Source organism: Podarcis gaigeae, assembly GCF_964106915.1.
Source record: "Podarcis gaigeae genome assembly, chromosome: 5".
NCBI classification, from domain to species: Eukaryota; Metazoa; Chordata; class Lepidosauria; order Squamata; family Lacertidae; genus Podarcis; species Podarcis gaigeae.
Window position 1 is genome coordinate 24,740,287 of NC_139681.1, and position 11,636 is coordinate 24,751,922.

The 11,636-nt window shown below is 43.8% G+C and overlaps 2 long non-coding RNA genes across 3 annotated transcripts; one reads left to right on the forward strand and one right to left on the reverse strand.

The window, feature by feature from the left end:
* Positions 1-4,384: 4,384 nt before the first annotated feature.
* Positions 4,385-10,187, reverse strand: LOC310845414. Its single transcript, XR_014564684.1, has 3 exons — positions 9,997-10,187; positions 6,952-7,014; positions 4,385-6,104 (listed from the first exon to the last, which is right to left on the reverse strand). It is a non-coding gene; the product is annotated as an uncharacterized lncRNA (long non-coding RNA).
* On the forward strand, positions 9,778-11,459 carry LOC310845458. 2 transcript variants are annotated; one of them, XR_014564765.1, is made up of 3 exons: positions 9,778-9,866; positions 10,295-10,491; positions 11,283-11,459. It is a non-coding gene; the product is annotated as an uncharacterized lncRNA (long non-coding RNA). The 2 variants fall into 2 exon arrangements; XR_014564766.1 differs by having other exon boundaries at positions 11,286-11,459.
* Positions 11,460-11,636: the final 177 nt, after the last annotated feature.

Here is an 11,636-nt window from a genome sequence, read left to right on the forward strand (position 1 = left end):
CTGTTGTTCTCAGGTGCTCAGAGGGCAGAATTAGAGAGCTAATGGGTGAGAAATGCAAGGAAGCAGATTTCAGGTAAATGTTAATCTTCCTAAAGGGAAAAACTATTCAGCAGTTTAATGTTCAATCCAGAGTAGTATCCATTTATTTTTCCTTCTGCTGATGTTCCCAGTGTTCAATCCGGGCATCTTGGGCTCATACTTTTTTCTTTCTATCCAAGAAGTCAAAAAGAGGTTATCCAATTATACCAGATCTATGATTTTAGTTGGTGGGCTGCACATCAATCAAAGATTGATTATTCCAGTAGTACCACCATCTCACCCCCTCCCTGTTTTCAGGTATAGAAGAACCCAGTTGTTTAGGGGTTGTTCGGGTGGGGGCATTGGCTGAGGGGTTGGGGAACAATAGCCAATACATGTGGTAAAATGTATCTTACGTTTCACACTGGAAAGCTATTTTTGTCTCCCGAACACCTTACATTCTATGAACATGCATTCCTCTGGCAAGTCTTGGATTTGAGACAGGGGAAAAGACTAGAAATCTCAATAACATTAAAAATACCTATGAGAAGGTAGGCACTTTGTTCTCAGAACCCAAAGTTCCATTGCTCTTTATTGATGCTTGCTTTCTATGTTGCTTTCTATGGTGTCCAAGGTACACTTTTAGGCAATGTTAGGTATGCGTACCAGCCAGCCAGACAACATGCCATATCGCTAAAACAACAGGTTATGCTTTTTTAAGAGTCCTTGAGGTAGGTTGACGGGCAAGACAGCCTCTTAACCTTTTCCAGTTTTTCTAGTTTTATGTGTACTGCCAGATACTGATCGGATGCCCTGAGAGTGACAAAATGCCCATTTCATACCTAAAGAAAAAAATGGGGAGGGGAAGAGAAGAAAAATCCCCCATACTTCCACAGTTTCAAAATTCAGCATTCATTAACAGTGCACTCCTAATACAGAAATAAAATACCCAGAAATAAGACCTAATGAGCCTTTTCCCCCCAGCCAAAACTCACTAGAACTCAGTTCCAGCACCTCTCAGGTGGGCGCCATTGCCATTAAAAGAAAACAAGGGAGGTGCTCCTGGTGAGTTTTCTAGAAAAATAGCACTACTCACTCCCCAAAATTCTCCCAGTCTCTTAAGGTGGCAGTTGGCAAGCATCAGTAATTATTTCTACAGTTTCGGGTGAAGAGAAGAGTTTTCTTTCATGTTTACAATGCATATTGGAAAGCATATCTGCTCAGCTTGGTATGTGATGCAGCGATAAGGACCTTTTAAGTGTTAAAAAGAAGGGAGAATTTTGACAAGTGTCATTTCTCTGATCTCAGTGCTTGCCGCTGTATGGGATGGAGCATCACAGAACAGCTAATACAGCAGAATGTTGTGTGGGTGGTCCAAAATAAGCCCACCACTCATGCACTATTATTATGTCAATGACATGTTGTGTTGTGCACTATTATTGAATCAATGACATTCCCCTGCCCCCCCAAACCCTAAAAGCATTCTGAAGTAGGCCCCTAACTGCTGTCTTCTGCAGTGATGCTGGGATCCAGTCCGACCATTAGGCAAAATGAGTGCTCCCACACATGATTCTGGGTGTCATGAGAGGGCAAACAATAGTTATTTGATTTTTCACCACTCTCTTTTTACTGTCCAGGAAGCGAGAGCCACTTGTTTGGTTTTTGGGCTCAGCTAGCTGCCCCAATATCTTGCCTTGGTTCAGATACAGTAGTACCTCAGTTTAAGAACAGTCTTGTTTACGAACAATTTGGTTTACGAACTCCGCAAAACCAGAAGTGGTGCTCCTTGGTCTACAAACGGAAACCGAATGGTGGAAGGGCACTGGTGGCGGGAGGCCTCATTAGGGAAAGTGCGCCTCGGTTTAAGAATGGACTTCCGGAACAGATTAAGTTAATAAACTGAGGTACCTCCATACTTCGCACCTTGATTTGGGAATAGGAATGGAGGGATCTGTCCATTTTAGTTCTCTCAGTTTCTCTTTTCCCCCATCTTAAATTCAGTTTTCCACATTTCTGCACCGATTTACGGATTTTGAAAAATGAAAATTCACCAGTGTTTTACTACAGATTTCATCCAATGCATGCTTATATGCAGCTTTGACTAATGTACACATTTTCTGAAGGAGCTTTCCCTACTACGACGCATGATTTTCAGTAATACACATTAAATTTTATGCACACTCCCCCCCACCCCAATATATACATTTTTGTAAGCATTGCTTGGGTGGAGAACTACACTGCAAAATTGAGTTGTGTTAATTTTGAAGGATCGTTGTGTTTTGATTCTCATATCGTTTTGGGAAGCACGGATTAGGCATGTGTGCCTTTCTATTCAAACTGAATTGAACTCTCCCTGCTTCCCTATTTAGGAAGGGAGGAACTGCCATTCACTGCTCTACCTAGCAGAATGCCTTGGGCTGACTCTGTGCACTTAGAAAACAAATTCTACTGTGGTCAGTTGTCTTGTTCCTACATGTGCCTTAATCTCTAACATCAGCATGCACTGCTTCACAAGCTGTGGAAAGAAAACACGGCAAACCCTGAAAATTGTATTCTTAGGCTTCTACTCCACACCGTGGCTGGAAAGAGAAACTGCAGTAACACTGACATGCGAAAATGTGCATCAGTGTTGCTTAACCTGAGGCTGCTTGTGGAATCTGCAGGGCATCATCACGCACACGATGATCTGGTCAAAGAGTGAGAAATTGACATGGGTGAACTTATCCTCAGTGGCTTTGTATACCACACAGAGGGGGGAAATTGGGTCTATTACAAGCAGGGCTATTTGTCCTGGGCATTACAAAATAATAACCTGTCTAAAAGTATCTCAGAATTTTGCATCACAATAAATGATACAAATTTACCATTTGGGGTGTGTGCTGTGGCTCTCTGGCCTTCCCTTGTCACAGCTTAGTCTTTTAACCTCTAACCCAAAACTCGCCTCTGAAAAGCATTGATCTCTCCGTCACTCACACCAATCCTCCCATCCCTGCACTGGGTCCCCATCACATTATGCATCCAGCTCAAACTCTGTCCTTGGCTTTAAGGCCCTGCCCAGGTTGTTCCACTCTTTGCTATTTGTACGCCAGGATCCCCACCTCCAGTGGGGCAAATATCAGATTGGGGAGTCCTTAGATAGACAAAATGTTGCAAAGGGAAAATGTTGACGCTCCATCTCCCTTTCTCTGATCAGAATGGTGACTCCCCAGGGCTGCTTTGAACGTGTTTTTGATGATTGATTGATTCAAAGAAAAACACATACACTGGCAGATTTAAGGGCCTAACTTTGGCATACAAGGTGTCATGAACTGGCAGGACAATGGGGAGGTGGAAGAGGATCCTGGAGAGGGGTGTAGCTTGGACTGCAACACACGGGGGCAAACTGGGGGTGGGGAAGGAGAGGTTCATGTAGGAATTACTCACAGGGTGACGGAGGATGATGAGAGGATGGGAGTCAGTGCACAGGAACCAGAGCAGCAGGACCCATCACCAGAGCCAGAGAGGCCCCTGTCTCCATGAACATGGTGGGCTCTGAGGCATAGGGAGCAGCGGGAGGGGTGCTCCAAGAGGCTGAGGCAGGCAAGGGCCCCAAACCCAGCTTCCTGGCTGGCCAGGTGAGACTCGCTAGCTCTCAGTGTGCAATTCCTCAGCTGGAGTAGGCTTGGAACAGGTGAGGGTCACATGCCTCGTCAAGCCCAGATGCTGCAATCAGCATGCAGAAAGGGAAGCAGAGCTGAGGGCCTGTGTTTGCTCAACTGCCCATGTTGATAGACCTCAGCTTGGATGCTCCAGGATTTTTGTGGGACTGTACTTCGGACACGTGGATTGACCCCGGACTGACTTGCTGCCAGGTAGGTTCAGGACGGAAGGGATGCTTTGCATACAGAAGGGCCCAAGCGCAACCCCTTGCTTCTTTAGGTAACTGCTCAGGGAGTAGGTGATGGGTGAGATCTCTGCTGGAGAACCTGGAAAGCTGCTGGCAGTAAAAGTAAATGATTCTGGGCAAAACTGCTCAGTATAATTCAGCTAGCTAGATCCATAAGAAGCTATATCTTGATAGTGGATCTCCTGCGCCATGCCGAATTTATTTTGTTTATTGAATTTATATACTGCCCTATACCCGGAGGTCTCACACCCTGAGTTGAATGGCTGAAATGTGGTTTAAATAAAACCAGGGACTTCCTTGCTCCATGCCACATGATGCCCAATCTCAAAGTGCCCCTACAATGAAAGGAGGTAGGCATGGAGGGTTGGGTGGCTTGGACAACCACTTATTCACCTGTGATTTTATCCTTGCAAGTTACTGTCAACTCCCATAGGGGGGAAATGCAGCATAGAGCTCAGTCACATGTAAGCACACAAAGAATTGAGATTGTCATGCATATTTTTTATTATTATTAACATTCAAGTCAAGAAAAGGAAAGACATGAAAAGTAAAACAACAAATAGTACTTCTGCGTTAACAATTATGCTTTACGGGTATTGCTATCACCTGTTGGTTGGTTGATTGTGTTTGCTTGGAAGAGAGCGAACAACACAGTGTTCCATTGCTATCCTGCACCCTCCTCAATAAACTTTGCAGTTTTGCAATAGTTGCCATTGACTGCCTTAAGAGCCATTCTTATGACTGCCTTAAAATTGCATCACTGCAGAGTTTTCAATACAATTACAGACTACTCTGCTAAAGAAAGCAGTCTGTTTCAACTAAAAATAGTGCAGCCTGGAAGTGCACAGTACAATTGTTGAGATCTCAAAAACTGATCCCAGGTGGCAATGGGTTTTTCTGCGCATTCGTGATAATGCGTATCAGAAATGGTGGTAGTTCCTCCAATTGTTTGATCGTGCTTGGAGAACTCACAATGCAGTGTTGCACTGTCAGGCTGCACACCTCTAGCTCCATGGTGGAGCAAACGTAACACAGCATTAGAAACCATTCCACCTACTGTGTTTTAAACTATATATAGATGAAGCCCATTTCTCAGATAAAGACCAAGAAAGGAGTTGATCTATTTCAAAATACATCCACCAGAAAACCTTCACAGGTTTAGTGGTAAAAGACATTATGTGCAGAAGTGCACACAAGGTGCAGGTTGGCTATGCACAGTGCAGTTGTTCAGATCTCAGGAAGACAAGCAAAGTTGAGCATTGATTGTTATTTGTTCAGTAGCAATGGCAAATTGCAGTTTATTTGTGGTCCTGTAGGGTGGAGGGCTAACAGTGCAGTGCTGTATTGCCGACCCACATTTTCTTGAAATAGGAAAGATTCCAAAAAATGCACTACATGGCAGGCTCCTGGAGCCTAACCATTTTTTGGACAGGGAAAGTCAATATGAATAACTTTGGAAAATAAAACCCTTCTCTCCTGGGTCAACAACTAGTGTTGCCAGAGGGGCCACTTTAACAAGAGAGTAGAAGCATGGGACAAAGCTTCACACCTTATCTACCAAAATGGCTTCCTGCCAAAATCCCTCTGTCACTGATTCTGCTCATTTCCATTCCTCTTTCGCCTCTAGGATTGGAAATTAGGAGGGCCATAAATGTACTGCTTAATTTAGCCCAGTGGCAGCCAGTTGACAGCTATTTTTTTTGAGAAAGCAGACAAAAGGTGAGTTAATTCCATCCTTGGAATGACTCCTGATATACTGGTGGTAGTATGATGTCTTGTCTTTACAAGAATGGGGCGTGAGATTGGCAGGGGATATGAAAATCTTATCTCGGGGGCAGCCCTCTTTTTTCATGCCATATGACAATCACAGGTGCCAAAATGACCCGAACTAGGTAGTTAGACAATTCAGTTGTCCAAATCTGGCACGTTTTTCCTTCTGAAGGAAGGTGGCGATATGATCCTTTTCTTTTCTTTGGACTGCAAATCTGCAAATCAGAAAAGGGGGCGTGGAGAGAATATATTTCATGCTTTCTGTAAGGATAAGGATTATGACAGAATGGAAGAGGGAAGTGTGAATCTGAGGATGCCAAACGTTCTTTGGTCTGATTTCAATATCACAATGGCCATCATTTCTTGAGTCCAATTTTTTTCTCGAGGTCGGTCACACCATCTTGAGCTGCCTTGTACACTTGGTCCACAGCTGTAAAAAGGGAAGGAAGGATGTTACTAATTGGGGTTTCCCAAGCACTTGGTTCCTAATGTGTAGCTTCAATGTGCTGCCCAGTCTGAACAACCACTGCCTGCAAAAGCAGGATAAGGTAAAGGTAAAGGGACCCCTGACCATTAGGTCCAGTCGTGGCCGACTCTGGGGTTGCGGCACTCATCTCGCTTTATTGGCCGAGGGAGCCGGCATACAGCTTCTGGGTCATGTGGCCAGCATGACTAAGCCGCTTCTGGCGAACCAGAGCAGCGCACAGAAACACCGTTTACCTTCCCACCAGAGCGGTACCTATTTATTGACGTGCCTTCGAACTGCTAGGTTGGCAGGAGCAGGGACTGAGCAACGGGAGCTCACCCCGTTGCGGGGATTCGAACCGCCGACCTTCTGATCAGCAAGTCCTAGGCTCTGTGGTTTAACCCACAGCGCCACCCGCGTCCCTAAAAGCAGGATAGCCCACTTAATATTCTTTGACTCCTCATGTCCCAGCTTCCCCTTTCCCTAGCCTGTCAAAAATTAGGGATGGGATCTTGCTTTGAGGTCAGTTGTGATGTTGCTGCGTTTTCCCTGCACTTGGCAGAATCCCGGTTTGCGCGCCTTCCTCATTGGGATGACACCGGCAAAGACTGAGTCAGCTGCCGTGTTCACAGAGCTATAATTTTCAGAATTCCCCTGGGAAAAGACATTATGTTTACAAAGCAGATGCTTGGCTACCACTGACCTTATGCAACCTACCAAGGGTTGTATACACATATCATAAATGGAACAGGCACAGCTCATGCTATAATTGACAATCTGCTTTTAAGCTAGTAGCAATTTTGAGTCCTACCTTTCTGACCCGCCTGGGTAGCTTGGTCCACAACTTGCTGCGTGGCCTGTCCCACCTTGTTTACTGCAAGAAAGAGAAAAAAAGAGATTTTTTTAATAAAAAAAATCAGTTGTAAAAAGGGAAGGTACTAGGAAAATCAAAGGGAAATATTTATTTTATTCTTATTTATATCATAGGTTTCTTTCAGGATGTATTCTTCTCCTGGAGCAATTTATAATAAAACCTGTGCAAACTGTAGGGGTGAGAAAATCTGTAAATTTGGGTTCTTTCAGTTGCAAATTTTTCCCATCTTCAGTTCATTTGTTAAAAATTTGTAGAAATTTTAATATCAGTTTGCAAATTATTATTTTTTTAAAGTCCTCATGAAAATTCACCATTTTAGTGTGATTTCGCCTAATGTACACATTTTTCGTATCCAATTTTGCTTAATATGCATATTTTCACAAGCAGTCCCCCTTTTATAACATTTTTGTGCATTATTTTCACCAATGCATACATTATTTGTACACTTTACAATAGCATAGGCATTTTTGTACATATTGCTTGACCGGAGAACTGTGTTGCAAAATTTGAAGAAGTGCATTTTGAAGGATGGCTGCATTTCGGTTCGTGTATTGTTTCAGGAAGTGCAAATCAGTTTGGCTCACCTCAGTAGTCGTAGTAGTAGTAGTAGTAGTAGTAGTAGAAGTAGAAGAAGAAGAAGAAGAAGAGAGTTTGGATTTGATATCCTGCTTTATTACTACCCGAAGGAGTCTCAAAGCGGCTAACATTCTCCTTTCCCTTCCTCCCTCACAACAAACACTCTGCGAGGTGAGTGAGGCTGAGAGACTTCAGAGAAGTGTGTCTAGCCCAAGGTCATCCAGCAGTTGCATGTGGAGGAGCAGGGAAGCGAACCCGGTTCACCAGATTACGAATCTACCGCTTTTAACAACTACACCACACAGGCTCTGAATCACATTTCTCCCCCGCCCCTAGCAAAGTGTAACTCCCACCAAGCTGAAAACATCAGCAATACTTGAGGATCATCTTGTATCCATGGTGTGTTTTTGCAGACCCATGCATGCATGTAGAAGCCCCAGAATCCCTGGCACATTTTCCGTTTGTAGTTGATGGGTTGTGAGATCCTCTTGGTGGGTCCACAAGCTGTGTGGTCCTGCATCATGAGGTTAGAATTGTGGTTCAGATTGATAACTTTATCAGTCATGCATCAGCAGACAATAACAAGATGTTCTTTGAGTGCACGCTGAGTACATAGATATCATAGGGAAAACAAGATCTTCCTTATCACAGCACCTGGGTGAATGGCTGTGACCTAGCATATCAGTGGCATCTGAGGACATGAATGTACATGTTTTTCAGAACTGAGTTGTTTTTAGGAGAGAGGAAAGCAGTGACATCACAAGTAATGGGGTGAGCAAGAAGGCTATTTAACTTCGGTACAGAAAAGAAATCTCACTATTCCTCTGAGCGTACTACAGTGATGGCTAGCCCACACCATTCCCCTAATTGATGCTGGGAAAGATTGAGGGCACAAGGAGAAGGGGACGACATAGGACGAGATGGTTGGACAGTATTCTCAAAGCTACTAACATAAGTTTAACCAAACTGCAGGAGGCAGTGGAAGGCAGGAGTACCTGGCATGCTCTGGTCCATGGGGTCACGAAGAGTCAGACACGACTAAACAACAACAACAAACACTGATGCTTGCATTGCCATTCCATCTCTCAGCCTGACCTATCTCACAGCATAGCATAAGAGCCAACTCCTAGGGGCTGAGGTCCCTTCAGGGGACCCCATAAAATATTTGAGCCCCCTCCAATTTGATGGGCATTGCCATTCGAATGGTGTGCGTGTACCACTTCATGTGATCATTTATGTGAGGCAGGGCTCACTCCCCCCCCCCATTTTATTCAACTTGGCACCCCTGCAGCATAGTCATGAGGATAAAATCGGGAGTGGGGTACATTGTTCTGAGCTATCCAGAGGAAAGGCAAGATACAATGCAATAAACATTATAAAAGTAAGCTGCATCCTCTTTAACGCTCAGGACTATTAAGCAGACCATATAATGTCAATCAAGAAATGCCATTGTTAGATCCCTGTTGCTGAAGGGCTAACCCGTTCTTTGGTGAAGCTCTTCCTGGACTATTCCACTTCAGACTGCACATGGTTTTGTTTTGGTTTTTTTCAGCCTCCTTCAAGCATTTAAAAACAACAACACCTTGTTTAAGGCTGCATTCAACAGCACAACCTTCATCTGCCTCAACTGCAACAAAGCATGTCTCTCCTGTATCGGTCTCTACAGCCACAGCAGGCACTGTAACCTTCCAATATTTTGACATCACCCCCAAAGACGCACTCCTCCATTGTCTCCCAAGACAGATGGATACCAAGCATCCTAATTATAATGCTACCACTTCTACCCCAAATTTTAATGTTTCTTTTATACTACATCACCTTTTGCATTATGGAACTGTGGCTTGTTGCTCAATATACCACCATGTCGTGCTAAATTTGATATGGTAGAAAAAAAAGTATGCTTGAATACTGCCTGAAATTTCTTCACCTGAGACTACAACACAGAACTCCCGCAATTTGCTGAGTTAACTGGTTGTAAAATTGATTTTTTTTTTCCCTGGAGCCAAATAACTGCTAGATTCCACTGTTTTTCCAGAAGTGGTTTTTACATTGTGGGAAAGATTGCATAAAGTGTGGAAATTATCAGATAAGGAAACTTTGTGAAAATGAAATAAAATGCTGTGTGGATGCAGCCTAACCCGCTATGCCACAGAGTTGTAGAATCATAGAGTTGGAAGTGTCTTCAATCTGCAAGACACTTTTTCAGAACGGTGCATTCTGGTTTACAAGAAGCAGAGACCAGGACGGAAGGAGACCAGCTTGATGCTACTGAGAATGTATAAACCAGCCCTGAGAACAAAACTCCTTTTCATTGGGCATCTGAAGTGAAACCAAGATAGATAGATAGATAGATTGATAGATAGATATAGATAGATAGATAGATAGATAGATGATAGAGTTTCTTACCAGCATCCTGCACAGTCCCTTCAGCTTGTTGAGCGAAGCCCTTAAAACATGGTTGCTTTCCAGACATGGTTGTTTTCAACAGCTTCTGTCTTTAACCAAATTTAAAACAACGGCCTTCTAAACATTCTGCTGCAGTGTCTCCAGCCTATGCTGGTTTTATATACAAACCAAGACACCCCCCATGCTCACTGGGCAAATATTTTCAATAGGTGGAGCATTCAGGTGGCTTAGCATTTTAAGCCCAGATAAACGAAACTGGAGGCACGTGTCAAAATGCCAAATTCTTTGCCTTTCCCAGGTGGGAGGTGTGTCTCAGCAAGCGTTTTCTTTCTGCATCAGTGGGAATAGTGCTCATCCCTTCTGAATAGAATCTCGGTGGAAAATAACTGAGCAAATGGTGGGCACGTCAGCACGGAGCAACACAGAGGCAGTTAGTTGTGTGAGAGAGGCACCAATGTCCGTTCGTATCTGGGCCTGTGTATCCACAATACTGAGGTAATCAATGTGGTGCCCCCCTTCCAATGTTGTTGAACCACAACTCCCCTTAACCCCCAACTATTTGTCATGTTGGATAGAGTACAACACATTATACACCAAAGTACACCACATTGGCTACTCCTGCCTTTGCAGAAGTGTCCTCAAAGGTTGCATTCTGATTTTTTGCTCTGGCATATGGATTTCATTTCTATTGCACTAAACATTTACAAAGTACCATCCTTCGAAAAAGGGTATAGGAAACCAAGGCCCTTCCTCCTTGTCCTAGGCCTCCGATAACACAACATACTGGTGCTCAGATGTCTCTGTGCAGGCCCCTTATCCTCCTTTGTGCACCATTCATGGGATAAATGCAGTATCTTAAATGGCATAGGTTTGGTTAATTCATTTAAGTCTTAACAGTCTTTTGTATGCACACCCTCTTTAGGCAATTTTTGCATATTACTTTACTTGCTTCCAAACTCTTTCCTTTTTATTGATTTATTTAACAGAATTGGTATACCATGAAATGCAAAAAAAACTACTAAAAACCACTAAGCCGTCTTTCCCCATTCTGGTATGGTGGTGAGCCGAGCCTTATTTAGTGGTTCTTCTAATCCAGTCATGCAGCCAGCAGAGTTTGTGTCAATACTTACCTGAGCTTCCGTTCGCGAGATCACCGGTATTGACTCTAGCAATCGTATTGCCGAACTAGGGTGTTTTAGTAAATGAGGCGTGTTTTGCTCACCATTTAATGCAGTGCTGGACAGGCCATTAATGTCTCTCATCTCTTGACTCGGAATTTTAAAAAGCAGAGAGAGCAAACAGCCACCTGAAGCCAGCAAACAAATATGAAGTACAGTCCAGATGTGTCAGGTGGCGAGGAAAGGAAAGAACCCGTCAGGCAATGCATGGACCTCTGAGAACAGAAGACAACAGAAACAGCTTGCTGCTGGCTTAATAAAACACACAGGTGGGGCCTTAAGGCACCATTGAGGCAGCTGTTTTTTTGTGTTGACCTTGAGCTGAGAGGTTCCTTGGAAGCTAAAACAAGGCCTGGATTTGGGACATTTGCCCACTTTGGGACTTGGGGAGACCTGAGATGATGAAGCAGTTATACAGTAGGGAGGAGCCATGTCTTAGCAGCTGAGCACATATTTTGCACG